Source organism: Dipteris shenzhenensis, chromosome 19 (assembly GCF_047967505.1).
Source record: "Dipteris shenzhenensis isolate YYH24624 ecotype China chromosome 19, Dip_SZ_1.0, whole genome shotgun sequence".
Classification (NCBI taxonomy): domain Eukaryota; kingdom Viridiplantae; phylum Streptophyta; class Polypodiopsida; order Gleicheniales; family Dipteridaceae; genus Dipteris; species Dipteris shenzhenensis.
Genome location: NC_141614.1, coordinates 35,636,939 through 35,652,838, shown reverse-complemented (window position 1 = coordinate 35,652,838; position 15,900 = coordinate 35,636,939). Strand labels below are relative to the sequence as shown.

Genomic DNA, 15,900 nt, shown 5'->3' with positions numbered 1-15,900 from the left:
CTCAGTATTTGTTTTCCAGGCAATGGCATCACAATCCTAGCTTCTCCACTCCAAGAAAAATTCCAAAACGTCAAAAAATACATCACCTTAAGAGGTGGGAGGTGATGGAAGAGGAAGGTTAGGGTGTTCAGGCTCCTTGACTCCTTCTCATTTGCAAGCACCACCCATGAGTCTAGCATTTGCAGAGACAAGATCAATCAGTCTCTACAGCAAAGTGAAGTCATGCCAACAAGGGAGAGAGTGTCTAAAAGAAGCCTCTTCTTGTAGCAAAACAATTTTCACAGCAAAGCCAGTTGACACCATCAAGAGTGAAAGGTCGTACAGGTAAGCACTCTTCAAATGAGATGGAGGCTCCTATTCCAAAGGCTTCAAAACCTACTGACAATAATGATTCTTTTGAGGGAAAGAATAAAAAATCAAAGTATGGGCATGGTTGGACATTGACCATGGGAGTTCCTGGCCTTCATAGGATAGTAGTTGGACCTACTAGTACCTTTTTGCTCTCGTTACTAAACGTAAAGGTTTATCAAGTGATACTAATCAATTCCAACGAGTTGGACGTATCATAAATGTAATGGAGCAAAGATCAAAAAAGATGTTCTTTCTAGTTGAGTGTGAACTAGGATCATATGAAGTTGTTGTACTCCTTTTTCAAAAGGACTTTGAGCTACAAGAGGTCAATCCCCAAAGCACACAACAATTTTTTGAAGATGCGACGCAAACAAAAGAAAATTTCCTCCTCATCTCCTAGTTATTCTAACTATAATTTGCATGTTCTTTTCCTAAGTTCCTATTTTCTTGTTGGATTTTAGAGTTTTGGTTAAGCATTTTCGGAGCACATGGAGAGTATTTTTGTGGTTTAGATTCTTCAAGTACCTCTGATGAAGATGAAGAGATGCAAGATGTGGACACCGACACTAATGATTCGAGTGAAGAGGAGCCAGTTCAAGAACCTTCTATGCAAGATACAAGAACAAAAGGTAGTAACAGCAAAAAATGAGAGAAATAACTCTTATGTGAAGCTAAGATTTTGCCCTCAGGTCCAGGTGCACCCTTATCAACTCCACGAGGTGAGAATTTAGATAATGCTACTCGCATCTCACAAAGATGGTTGATCCTTTTCCTTGTGAGCTACCCGTCAATTGTATTGAACTACCTCCCATTGATCCCAAGACCAAAAAAAGGCCACTTCAACTACGACGTATCAATGAAGTGCATGTTTCCAACCTCAAGAGAAAAACGAAATCAAAACCTACAACCATGGTGCTACCACTACTTGTTTTGGCAGACAGGACTCAATGTCCTACAAAGAACTCATGGATAAAGTCTTTAGTAGATTCTTACAAGTATTATGTTCTAGGTGGAACCCACAAATTGCTTGCAAAAAAAGAACTTTGTCTAGAATATGACCACATTCACAATTATAAGACATCAATTTGTTAGATTTATGTGGGTTTGACTGATGAGGAGTACACAATATTATCCATGGATCACAATATTGACTCAGATTATCGCTTACAGATGACTTTCATTTGAAAATTTAGATTCTTTCCTAATGAATAGGTCAAGCAACAAAGTGAAGGCCAGATTGTTGATGATAAATTTTGAGTCATGCTTTGTGAGGGATGTGGTCTACACATACACAAGAATGATGGACGTGGTGCTGACCAAAAGCCTAACATAAAGCATTATGATAACTATTTTCAGTTGGCATTTCGTGATGGGGATGTCTGGACGTTGCAAGAAGAGATTCTTGATTTATGGGTGCAAGGAAAGTTGAAAGGTCAAAAGATGTTGAAGGCTCCTTCTAGCTGTCGTGGGAAAGCCAAGGCAGATGAAGGCATAAAGCCTCTTCCTGAAGACATGAAGATAACTCCTTGGAGATCTTTGCAAGGAACTCATGATACATCTCTAATAATAAGAGTTCTAGCATGTGTGAAGGCTGGAAACATCTCCTTAGAGGAGATGGGAGCTGAATTTGAAAGGTATATTTTCTTACTTTGCTCATTCACTCAAATGATATAATAATCATTTTCACTCTAGAACTTCCTTTTATATTCTTAATAAACATAGTTTTGTCTTTGCAGGCAAAAATCTTATTTGCACATGCAAAAAATTATGTTCTTTCTTGCTTCGTTCATCATCTTCAACACTTGAACCGCATCTACCGTTTCGCGTTCCTCAATAGCAGCCCTCGCATAACTGTTGCCATCTTCTCCTTATTTCTTCCTACCTGCTTTATTCTTGCCTTATTCTTCGTCGTGAGCAAGAAGCAGTTATAGGAGGAGATTGGAGGGTTGAGCAGTACATCTTCTGGGAGCTTGTCGCACTCGTACCTCCACCGGCCAGCGTGTAGCTCGTGGGGCATCCACCATGAGCAGCATAGTACTCTGTGTACTTGGCCACATCTTCCGAACTTCGCTCTTCCTCTCCTCCACTGTCTTCCTCAATAGACCTCTCGCCAATCGCTTCCTCTACTCGAACGTTGGCACCCTGGTCGGCCAAACTTGGCCCAAATCCGCCCTCTCCCTCCTTGGTGATACCTCCCTCGTTGCTCTCTCCGGCTGCCCCCATAAACGCCTACGCCGCCTGGCTATGGTTCGTCGCCACCGTCGACACGCTCAGGCAGCAACACTTTGATTGAGAGTGGCACGGCCGTGACCGGATCGCGTTCGAGATCGGATGCAATTGACTTTAGCCGCTACGCTTATTGAGTCAACGCTTATTGTCCTCTACGTCGAGGCTAATCGACTGTGATCAAACTCCACGAAGCTAGATACCCTTATGAACGCGAGCTCCAAGAGCATTCTGTAAGACGAAGCCCTCCCCAGTTACCCAGTGATCGAGCTTGATGTGAGTGTGCGTGTGCTCAAGAGGCAACATGGAGGAGATGAGAAGCTAAGCAAATTCTCGCTCGAAGCAGCAAAATATTCCTCATATGGGGTTGCAAAACCTGCCCTTCATGGATTCCAGTTTGTGATTACCATTAGCATGTATGTGGTTCGCCCAGCTTGCAGGCAAACAGCTCTGCTCCCTCAAAGTCTCCCGTTGGTGCTGCTGCTTGGCTCCTTCTGTTGTTGCTACTGCTGCTGGCTCCTTGCTTTTTCGGGCGCCTGTTCGAGCTACTGCTGCTGCGAGCTATGGAGATGACAATTGCGAGCTGCCCTACAGCTATTGGCGAACCCACATCCAATTGAACCTTCAAAGCATCACTCCCCGCTGCTCTCCTTCCGCTTACCTTGGTTGCCTTCAGCTCCTGCCTTCCTCTCCCCCCATAAGCTGCTCCCCTTACTCCTTCGCAAGTGTCACACAGACTTTGGAGACACTCTGTGCGGCTCTTCACTCTTGCATGGAGTATCTTGCCGTAGCCTACTGGTCCTGCGAGGAGGAGATTTCCATGCGTTCGGCCTTTTCCACTCTCGGTCGTCAGCACTCCAACGACGTCAAATGCGTGAATCAAAATCCCTGGAGTCAATATTGAAATGGGCGAGAGCGGCCAAGATGCTTATGAGGGAGACCAATGCCAAGGAAATTGTGCACTATAGCTAGGTGGGATTAGATTAGCTTAGGTTAGATTATTAAGATTGGGTTAGGTTACGCTAGGTTAAACTACGTTAAATTAGGTTAGATTTACTAGTCTAGGTTAATCTATACTAGTCTAGGTTAGGTTAGCGTAGGTTAGCAAATCTTCTATTGGGCTTGTGAATTTTCTACGATGAAAATAAAAAATATTGGTGTTTGAACCATGGTCATATCAATTGTATTATGAAGGTTATAAATTGGGAGAATCAACACTTGCACTGAGCGGTGGAACTCCATGAGGGTGAGTTGAGAAATCTAGTATACCCTAGGAATCTAGTGTATGACAATTGTTGTATGACAATCGCTATATGAAAACAGAAGGAGCTTGCAAGGTGCATCTTGCAAACCTGTATATATAGTTGCATGGGTAAGAGAAACTCATTTAGAATCTATATACGAACATCAAAGTCATAGAGAAGAATCAATGGTTTAGCTTTGATCCATCGCAAAACATGAAAACAGTGCTTTGGAGCTCCCTTGCATCATATCACATGCATCAAATTGCTAAGCATATCTCAGGCCTTCCTTCTCATCATAATAATGTTCATCTATTTCTTAGGAATTTTGAATTCCATAACATTTTTATGTATTTACATTACAAGTATTGCAAGTAACTGCTGGTAATCACTACTTGACACAAGGACATTCATTAAACAGGTATCTTTACTATTTCTTCTCGCATTTTTTAGTAATATTAAAAAACAACAAGAATATTCTTTACAAAAAAGATACAAGATCTCATATCTCACTATGTGATGCTTGACTCTTCCTAGTAGTCCTTTGTTAGATATAACATATCTGGACAAGAATCGTTGTAGTCGAACATGATATAGTACTGCGCACTCAACTGGACAATCTCTCCATGTGAATTTTTGATTGATTTGTCTTGCAATTGCTTCTATCTCATCCATCTCACACCATCTTGTGTTTGATACCTCATCTGCTGTGAATGTAAGAAATATGTTAGGAAGTCCCCATGTTTCAACCATCGCCATTAGATCTTTTAAGTTTCTACGATGCCATGAAGGCGATCCGAGTATCGACCCTATTACTTGAAACTTGATTACCTGTTTCATTATTGCATGTTCATATATTCTTGGATTTTGTCATCTTTGTTGATCAATATCTCTTTGTAGAATTGTTGTTTGTGTTGAGTTTGCGATAATCCATCTATGGATATAAAGATTTTTCGTTCCACAATTATTTTTGAATTACGGAGTACAACTGTGCTAACTGCATGTGAATCTTGTTTGGGTTGTAGACTCTACATCTATATGCTCTAACAATGACAAATAATTGTCCTCATGTGCAACTCACATTACATTGAAAGGAGAATCTGCAGAGTGTCTCTCTAGAATGTCAACAATAGCTTCTGAGGAAACGACATTAATTCCAAGTTTTGGATGGGGTCTTTCATACAAGGCAACTTTCCAATAACTCTTGCATATGCAATCACTGGACACAAGTCTCAAGGATGCACACTCAATGGAAAAGTTCTTATTGTAATACAAAACTCATTTGCACCTGGACTAATATACGTAATTCTCTCTTGAGTTACAACTTGCAGACATCTACGAATTCTAAATCGAATTTCACCATCGGATTTCCTTCACATGCCATCTGAATTTTGATTCTGTAAGTCTAATTGTATTATGCAAGGAAAAAAATGAATTGTAACGATTGCGAAGATTGCATTATTTTATTCTCTAACATTTTACAGTTTGTGTAGATTCAGTCTTACTTGCCCAATTCTACATCATACAACAAAGAATGGCAACCGCAGATGAGGTATATCTCATATCATCATTAAAAAAGTAGGCTCATTTGCATAATTGTTAATTCAATATCATATTCCTTGCTAGATATAATTCTTCTTTGTTCATTCTACCTTAAATTCTTTGTCTGTACATTTTCAATCAATTTAAAAACAAAGCTCGATTGGCTCAACAAGATCACAAGAAATCGGCAAAAAGAAGAAAGGGGCAAAGTTACTTCTTGTATATAGCTCAGATGCAACTCACAAACATGGCAAGAAAAGAGCCACAAGAATACATTTATGGATGGAGCACACTACAAGAGCTCAGGAATGTCATGGACGACAATCAACAAGATATACAGCAATGGAAAGAAGAACATGGGGACAAAGACAAGAGGGCTAATGGTAAATATCATGATATTTGACTTTACAAATTCAAATTTGTTTTCTTGTTCAAAAACTCAATACAAGAATGATGCAAGACTAACAAAGTTATACCTTATTCAAAAAATCACAAATAAGGACGATCTCATTACTCCAATGATGTTGAGAACAGAAGCACAAGCTGTAATAGATCAACATTCAGAAGGGATTTCAACATACTGCCTTGAAGCTCTTCACTTTTGGTCACAACGTCAACTTGGATGAGCTCCTCAAAATAGATCGAAAGACTGGAAGTATGATACTAACAGAGTTCAACAACATGTACCAAAGTGATGAAGCAAAAAAAGGAAAGGAGTTGCAGATTACAATAGAACATGTGACTGCCGTTATTGATCTCAATTTTGCAAAACAAGCATACGGCAAAAATTTTGATTTCTTCTCGACTCCGCCAAAGACAGATGTAACTATAAATCTTACAAAACATGCTCTCTTCATTCTCACATAATCATGAAATAACTCATAGCTCTTGAATGTTCTATTACACATAGGAAAGCGCAACAAAGACAAAGAACAAGGTAGAGAGGGCCCTTATTACATATACTGTATTCAATGCATTCCTACAACAAAGTGATATATCGAACAAACTAGTGACCTTCACAAACGGCTTGCACAACACAGAACTGACCCTCCTTTGAAAATGAAACCTGATGTCAACATGTACAAACCATTCGACAAGAACTTCAAAGCAGAAGTCCTAAGAACAACGGACAAAAAATGCAAGGTAGATACACTGGAGCAAAATTTCATAAAAGAATCCAACACAACCGACTCAACAAGTGGCTACAACAATCTCTGTGGAAATCCATCATCTACAAAATATACTACTTCCTCAAAAATAGAGACATAGTCTAGAGTACTTGCATGGAACTCCATTTTTTATACTTGAATACGACTTCTAATTTTGAAATACTTGCTCGAAAATAGAAACAGTCTAGAGTACTTGCATGGAAGTCCATTTTTTATACATGAACAAGACTTCCGATTTTGAACTACTATTAAGTGATACTTTTGCAAGAGTCCTAAATTTTATATTCATTAAAGCAGGAACTCTTATTTTTTTGGGTATTCAAGAAACTTTGGGAAATTTTGATGCGTTATAATATTGACAAAAAAGTATTATTATTTAAACTTGTCTTCAAAGTGGATCAAGTATTTCTTCTATTATTCTTCGCCTCAACACTTTTGAATTTTGTCACAAATGAAAGACTTCATGTGCATTTCTAAAATACCAAAACAAGAACATTTCCTATTTGTATTCAACATATTTTCACAAATTATGTAGCTGTTACAATACCAACTACATAACAGTTGCCGGCTCGGAAGGCTGGTTCCTAAAGATGTTTCAGCTCATGAATGGGTTGGAAGCACTGCGGCTGGCACAGTAAGTTGGCTCAATAGAAGTAGATCATCATCGTGGTGTTGAGATATCGAGCTCCACTCGTGATATGCCAGGGTGACCATTGTGCATTTATGTCACCGACTTGTTAGCTATAGATGCAGTTGGTACACTGCCCATGAATAATAGCTGGATGACAGCTATCCTTATGTACTCTAGTTCGTGGCTCAGTTAGTATGCCACCTTAGTTAGCTGAGTTTGTTTTGAGACCCACATATAGGGTTCTTCTATTTCTTTGTACCAGAGTTCTTTTGGCTTTCACAACAAAAAAGAGAAAACTATTTTCAACCTCCACCTTTTTGTGTATTCCCCCATTATGTATGTGAGAAAGCCACAAGTGAGACTCCTTCCTTCTCTCCCACTATCTTCACATGGTATCAGAGCCTGGTTCGTGGTAAGGAGCTCAAGAAAGAAAACCAAGTTCGCGGTGTCCTGGTAAGAGGACCAGTGTTGCTTTTCTTTTTTGAGTTTGGGAGCAAATCTCTACAGGTAGCATAGCCGGAAAGTGCAAGAGTGCATTGTCTCAGATTGAGACACCCTTCGCGGTGTGGCGAGAGGGCAGTATATGCTGCGGGAGAGGGGAAAGCCTGTGGTGACTTTATTTTTCTGATTCGAGGCCATTTCAAGGCCCGTTTTGGAGGCGGAAGTTCTCCGCAAGCACTAAGAAAAAGGCCCTATTTTTGCTGTGCGACCACTGTTCTCCAGGTCGGTGAAAAGTTGCCACAAAAATTGCATAGTATGCCTATGCACAGAGATATTGGGAGTTACAGAATCATCCTTATTGCTTGTTGATGCAAAATCGTCACTACAAAGTGACTGTGTGGTTAAATACCACTTTCATCAGTTTTGCAGATTTGCCCTAGTGAGGTAGAAGCTATGTTTTTTGTAGTGACATAATATTTTGCAGTGTTCTGTAATGGCGTCTGATTCTCTTTCATAGATTGTCACTGAAAAGCTTGATAAGAACAACTTCCAAGCATGGAAGTTTAGAATGACGAATTTCCTTATGGGAAAAGGCTATTGGGAGTTCATTACAGGAAATGAAGAAGAACCAGTTCTTCCTAATGTTCCCAATCAACAGGAAATGCAAGCATTTAAAGGATGGCATGAGAGAGCTAGAAAAGTTATGTACTAGCTATCTATCAGTATTTCAGATTCTATGATTGTGCATATTCAGGATGCAAGTACGCCAAAAGAGGCATGGGATACTTTGGCAAAAATGTATAGCACAAATACGCAAGCCAGGAAAATGCAACTCAAGAAAGAGTTGCATAATGTGCAGAGAGAAAATATGAGCATCAATGACTACCACATGAAGGTGAAGAAGATTGCAGATGCACTTGCTTCCATTGGGTCGCCAGTGGAAGATGATGATTTAGTTTCTGTTACCTTGAATGGTCTAGGAAAGGATTATGCACAGTTCCGAACATCCATTGCCATCCGTGAAAATTTTCCTGATTTTGAGGAGTTGTTTGCTCTTCTAATTTCTGAAGAGCAGAGAAATGGTGGCGCATCTTCTTCAAGAGGAACTTCAAAAGAAACTGTCTTTTACTCAAATGCTAGAAGAGGTAGAGGCAGAGGTAGAGGAGGTCGATCTGGATGTCGTGGTAGAAATAAAAATATATAGCAAACTCAAGAAAACCAATCCTATGGAGGAGGACATGGTAACTCTATAGGCAGGGGGAGCCAAAGAGGTCGTGGTGGATGGCAGAGAGGCCAAAATGCAAACAGCAATGTCGAATGCTACTACTATGGTAAAATGCGTCATATGGCTAATGACTGCTATAAAAAGCAGAATGACATCACGAATGAAAAATTGCAGCAAGGGAATTATGCATCTTCTAGTAGACAAGGTGATGACAAAAATGAGCATCTGTTTATGGTGCAGCACATGACCAATTCTATGACAAGTGCAGAAGAAAGCAATGATGTGTGGTATGTTGACTCATGTGCGTCAAACCACATGACAGGTCATGCAGAATAGATGCAGGATGCAAGGAAAATAGAAAGACTAGGATTTGTGGAGACTAGTGATGATACTGCACATCCTATTGTGCAGATTGGTAAAATTCCTTTATCTATGCAGGATGGGAAAAAGAAATACCTGTTTGAGGTATTTCATGTCCCGAATATCACCAAGAACCTGGTTTCTATTGGTCAAATGGTTGAGCAGGGCTTGCAGGTCAGATTTAATCCTCATGGATGCTTTGTTGAGGATATGAAAAATAACGGTCGCTTGATAGCAAAAGGAAAGAAGAAGGGCAAGATGTTTACATTGGATGCGGACATGCCTGAATTGAGAGCAGCAATGTTTGCACATGGGACCGGTGTAGTTGCAAATATTGATATCTGGCATAAACGCATTGGTCATGTTAATGTACAGCAACTTAAATCAATGTAGGCCCAAAAATATTGTTGCAAGATTGCCTAAATTCAAGGTTGCAGAAATGCATAAGGTATGTGAAGCCTGTCAATTTGGAAAACAAGCAAGGAAACCATTTCCTAGACATGTTTAAGAGAGTAAGAAGCCATTGGAATTAATCCACTCTGATGTGTGGACTACTAAAGCTACATCTATTGGAGGCTATCATTATTTTGTCACTTTTATTGATGACTACAGTAGAAAAGTTTGGGTGTATTTTATGAAAAAGAAAAGTGAAGTGTTTGGGCATTTCAAAGCTTTTAAAGCTATGGTTGAAAAAGAAATAGGCCTGCAAATAAAATGCCTAAGGTCAGATGGAGGGGGAGAGTACCTCTCACATGAGTTTGCAAGGTTCCTACAGGAGCATGGCATAAAGCAACATACCCCACAGCAAAATGGACTTGCAGAAAGGAAAAACAGGCATATTGGAGAGGTATCTCGGGCCATGCTAAATGAAAAAGACCTACCAGATTATTATTGGGCTGGAGCAGGTGCTACAGCAGTTTACATACTGAACAGGACTCCCACTGCAACAATACATGGCATGACGCCAGAGGAGATGTATACTGGTAGGAAACCAAATATTTCTCATTTGAAAATTTTTTGTTGCATTGCCTATGTTCATGTGCCAGATGATTTGAGGTCCAAGTTGGATCCAAAAGCTGAGAAATGCATCTTTATTGGTAATTCTTTGCAGCAGAAAGGGTATAGATGCTATAACCCTTCTACTCGTAAGTTTACAGTGAGCAGAGATGTCTTTTATGAGATGAGCAGCTGGTATAAACTAGTAAATGTGATTGATGATGTAGAGGCACAAAATGGTAATGCTACATAGAATTCATAGCAGCAATCACAAAATATTAGTGGACCTGCAATGTCCTCTAACAATGGTTCACATACTTTGCCATGGATAGGCAGATTGAGATCAGGAGAATCTCCTCAAAGCAATGCAGATAGTGGTATGCAAGTATCATGAAAAGGAAAAGAGAAGGTAGATCAGCCCATGTTTTATGTGAATGCAGGTCACTCTTATGTGGATGGTGAATCCAGTGGCTCAGAATAGAGCATTGATAATGAGTTGGGTATTCCTTCTATTGTTACACCAGGAGTAAGGAAGACCAGGGATGTTTTGAGAGCACCTAGAAGTGAGCCTATTTTGCGCAGGTCTACCAGAGCTAGGTATCCTATGGATAGGCTAAAATATGATGGACTTACAGCCATTCACTATGCCTATATGGTCAAAGTGATACAGGAACCAGAACCCACTTCTTTTGAGCAAGCCATGGGAAAAGAATAATGGGAGAAAGCCATGAATGAAGAAATGGATGCCTTGGAAGCAAATGCTACATGGGAATTGGTGCCTTTGCCTAAAGACAAGAATGCAATAGGCTGTAAGTGGGTTTATAAGGTGAAGCACAATGCAGATGGTTCTGTGAACAAATACAAGGCAAGATTAGTTATCAAGGGGTATGCACAGACATATGGCATTGATTATGAAGAAACATTCAATCCGGTTGCAAGGATGGCAACCATAAGAGTAGTCATTGCTATGGCTGCATCAAAGGGATGGTCTTTACATCAGATGGATGTAAAGAATGCCTTCTTGCATGGTGATTTGCAAGAAGAGGTCTTTATGGAGCAGCCACCAAGTTATGTTCATGTTGTTCATCCTGAGTTTGTTTACAGGTTGAAGAAAGCTTTGTATGGCTTGAAGCAAGCACCTAGAGCATGGTCTGACAAGATAGGATAGTATCTTGTCACTATTGGCTTTCAGATTTCCAAGGTAGATTTCTCACTTTATGTGAGAAAAACAGAGAAAGGTATTATGCTGCTTGTCATTTATGTTGATGATTTGATCATCACAGGTGATAGTGATGAAGATATCCTTCATGTGAAAATGCTATTGAAGCAAAAGTTTGAGATGAAGGATTTGGGAGAGCTACGTTATTTCTTGGGCATTGAGGTGATTAGATCACCAAGTGGGATATGGCTCTTGCAGAGGCAGTATGGATTGGACATGCTGTCCAAATATGGGATGATAGGCTATAAGCCTATTTCAATTCCTTTGGAGCAGAATGTGAAGCTGAGCGTAGATGCAGGTGAGCTTCTGGAAGACCCTACTATGTATAGATGCATAGGAGGAAGTTTGATTTATATGACTATTACCAGGCCAGATTTGAGCTATGCTATTGGATTGGTAATTCAATTTATGCAGGCTCCAAGGAAACCGCATTTGGATGCGGCTAGACGCATACTCAAGTATGTGAAGTCCACATTGTAGTATGGACTATTTTATGAGACTGGGGTTCAGATAGAGTTGCATGGATACATTTGGGCTGGTAGTATTTCTGATAGACGATCTACCAGTGGATATGTGTTCTCTTTTGGGAGTGCTACAGTCACTTGGAGTAGCAAGAAATAGCCTACAGTTGCCTTGTCAAGCACAGAGGCTGAGTACAAGGGTGTAGCAATGGCTGCATGTGAGGTAGCTTGGTTGCATAAGCTACTTTATGATATGCATCAGTTTACAGATGGGCCAGTTGTCATTTATTGTGACAACATGAGCAGTATACACTTGGCAAATAACCTAGTCTATCATGCTAGAACAAGGCACATTAAGGTGCACTATCACTATGTGTGGGAGAAGGTTTTACTAGGTCTTATTGATCTAGTTTATGTCAGCACAGAGGATCAGGTAGCTGACATATTCACGAAGGCATTGGGCACAGAGAAGCTGCGCAAGTTCGGAGACTTGCTTGGTGTGCAAGAATTGGGATTGAGATCGAGGGGGAGTGTTGACATATCGAGCTCCACTCGTGATATGCTAGGGTAACCGTTGTGTATTTATGTCACCGATTTATTAGCTGCAGATGCGGTTGGTACACCGCCCATGAATAATAGCTAGATGACAGCTATCCTTATGTACTCTAGTTCATGGCTCAGTTAGTATGCCACCTTAGTTAGCTGAGTTTGGTTTGAGACCCACATATAGGGTTCTTCTATTTCTTTGTACCAGAGTTCTTTTGGCTTTCACAACAAAGAAGAGGAAAACTATTTTCAGCCTCCACCTTTGTGTGTATTCCCCCATTGTGTATGTGAGAAAGCCACAAGTGAGACTCCTTCCTTCTCTCCCACTATCTTCACACGTGGAAGAAGCTGGGTTGGCCGTCACCTTGACTAGCAGCAAGAAGCTCTTATGGCGCAGACAGGATCTACATGCAGATTTTAGGCAGACAATAGATTGCAAGCTCAAGGGTATCCATCTGCAATAATGTGACTTCACGGATGATGAGAATTTCGATTGGCACGAACTCTATAGGAGTAGCACAAACATCCAGCAACATGAAATTCTCCTAGGAGTTGTGTTCATATGCAAAGGTATCCAAGGAAGATCGTGAGCATCTAGATAGCTCTTCTTTGAAGCATAAAATTAGCACTGTTGTTGGCAATTCCATAAAGCCAACTGTCAGAACATGGGGTAGCAATAGGTTTAGGTGTTCCGATCAAAAAAGCAAGATTATCTTGAGGTTGTGGTAAGGTGACATGATTTCTTCTACTATTAGTGTTGTGATAAAACATATATGAGCCAAAGGTTGTTGACGGGAAGCAATCCTACACCTCTACAATCAAAGACGATGGCATAAGTCCCTCTGTGGAGCAATACACATGCATGGTCGACTCGAGCATGGAGGATTATTGGAAAAGGATTAAGAGGACAAGATCCTCATTGATGCTGTCGATGCGAGTGTCGGTACCTTTCCCTAGAGAGGTTTTGGCAGCTGTGAGCTTGGTGACTAGCTTAGTTGCTTGTGGTTTTCATTTGGTCAATTGGCAAGGCTTTGGGAAGCATGTTGAGCTGGCTCTTTGGCAATAGTAGCAAGTAACAATTGTGAAGAAAGGTTTTCTTTGGTTGACTCAAGAATTCTAAGCTGTGGAAAAGGTTGCAAAGCGGGATAAGGAACGTGCATTAAAAAGTGAGGTCCAAGGTTCTGTCCAAGTATCTTGGCATCCAGTTGGTCATTTCGGCAAGCAGGGTTCTATCTGATCCTATAGGGGGTTCTATCTACGAGTTCATGGTTGCTTGGAGGTTGTATACATTTTAGTGATCTTTATATTTTCTATAGTTATTGGTGGCTACCAGTATATGGTATTTCTCAGTGTTTTTCTAGTTTTTGGTGATTTGATGTTATGATGGGATTGTGTTTCTTCTCGATATACTTGCAAATGTGACTGTTCATCTAGCTATAAAGGCATTTTTGAGTTGCTCTGCCAGCCTCATTCGTGTAAACCATGGCCAAGCTTTCCCTCTCTTTTGTAGTACAATTAACCTCGACATCATTTAATTGTCGGCTAGCAAAGTACATCGGGTAGTCCAAGTTGTACTCCCCTGGTTGGGCTAACATGCATCTGATGGAAAAGTTTGAGGCATCTATGAGGATGTGGAATACTAGATTCTTGTCCTAGGCCTGCAATAATGGTGCTATGGTAGAGCTAGCTTGAGGGCTTTGAAGAATTTTTGGCATTCCTTGGTCCACTCAAAGAGACTACTAACAGCTTGTACAATCGCGGGGCTATGTCTGTGTAGAATAGGATGAACCTTCAATAGTAACCCATATGGCCTGTAAACCATTGCACTCCCTTGGCATTTGTGGGGGTAACTCTAGAATGAGCTTGATCTTGTTGTAATCCATGGAGATGCCATTCTTGGACACTACGTGATCGAGAATCACACCGTGTTTGACCTAGAATTGACACTTGAGAGGATTTAGGGATATTTGGTACAACTTGTACCTCTCACGGACTAGTTTCAAGTATCTCAGATGATCATCCCGTGTCGATCGAATTCACACAAACGTCATCCAAGAAGACTTCTATGAAGTCCCTTAGGTACTCCTTGAAGGAGGATCGTCTCGCTAAAATGTGGCGGGTGCATTGGTACTTCCAAATATTATCACTTTGGCAGCATACACACCCCACTCAGTTGCAAAAGCAGTTTTATGTTGATCTTCCGGGGTGATGGACACCTGATTGTATCCTAAGAACCCATCTAGGAGAAGCTATAAGCTTCCTTTCTGGCTATTCTTTCTAGAACATGTTTCATAAAAGGAAATGGGTAGTGGTTGCACCTTGTGGCAGCATTGACCTATTTCAAGTCTATACAGAATCTTTCCATTCTTCTTCAAGACTATCACAATGGGTGACACCCAATCTGTATGCTCTATCTCATAGATAAATCCCACACCTATGAGTTTTTGGATCTCCTCCCTCACTCTAGGCGCATATTTGGGATTCATAGGATAGGGACACTATTGCACTAGCCTGATGTCATCTAGCATGGGTATCGTATGCTGCATGACCTCAATAAGACACCCTTCATGTCTGTGTACTTTGAAGCCATGCAATCGTACTACTCTTGGAGGAGGGCAATTAAATCATGCTCCTCGTTGAGGGTGAGTTTGTCTGCTATGTATACTGGTTGTGGATCCACCCCTTCTGGTGCTAGGTTTACTTCCTTAACCTTAGATGGGCTATCGTATCCTTGGGGGCACCCTTGCTGGGTTCTCTTGGCCTGCTGGTATAAGATCTTGCGATCCTTGATTGTGTAGGCCTTATAATGGGAAGGTACCTATCACAGGTCCTCATTTTCTTCATTCTCCTCCTCCACTCCCCTTTGGGTGGTTTCCCCCTTGCCTTTGGTGGGAGCCTTTGAGGTTTTGGCACTTAGGAGCTTTTGACCTGAGGGGGGCTCCTTCATGGCACTCATGGAGCTGACTGGAGAGATAGCTTTACTCAACTGAGATCCCTAATTGGAGGAGAAATCATGGTGTGCAGTAGTCGCAACCACATATGCTAGCCTAAAGGGCTTGAAGGTGTTTGTATGGCCAAAGAACCACTCCTTGGGAGTGCGATTCCTATTGAAAATCCATCACTGGTCTCACAAAGCAAAAAGCTTAGAAAGCTCAAACCCAATGTGAGAATGAAGAGTGAAATGGTGAATAGTAACAAAAAAGAAGAACAAGGGAACACGGGTGAATTAGACCAAATATCTTCCAGTGGAGCTAGGAGCCAAGCAAGCACCTCAAAATGCCATGAAGGCCTAAGGGAAGTTCCTGATTACTTCAAAAACTACACAGATCTCTATGACGAACTAGAAAAACTATTGGATGCTGGTTTCATTTATGAGATCGAGCATCTCGATTGGGTGTCATGAATTGTGATTGTTCCTAAGAAAAACAAGGAGCTCGGAATATCTTAAGAACATCAATGCAGCAACAATCAGAGATCATTATCCCCTACCAT

The 15,900-nt window shown here is 40.9% G+C and overlaps 1 pseudogene; it reads left to right on the top strand.

Moving 5' to 3' along the window:
* Positions 1–1,107: 1,107 nt before the first annotated feature.
* Positions 1,108–2,157, top strand: LOC147890399 (uncharacterized; annotated as a pseudogene).
* Positions 2,158–15,900: the final 13,743 nt, after the last annotated feature.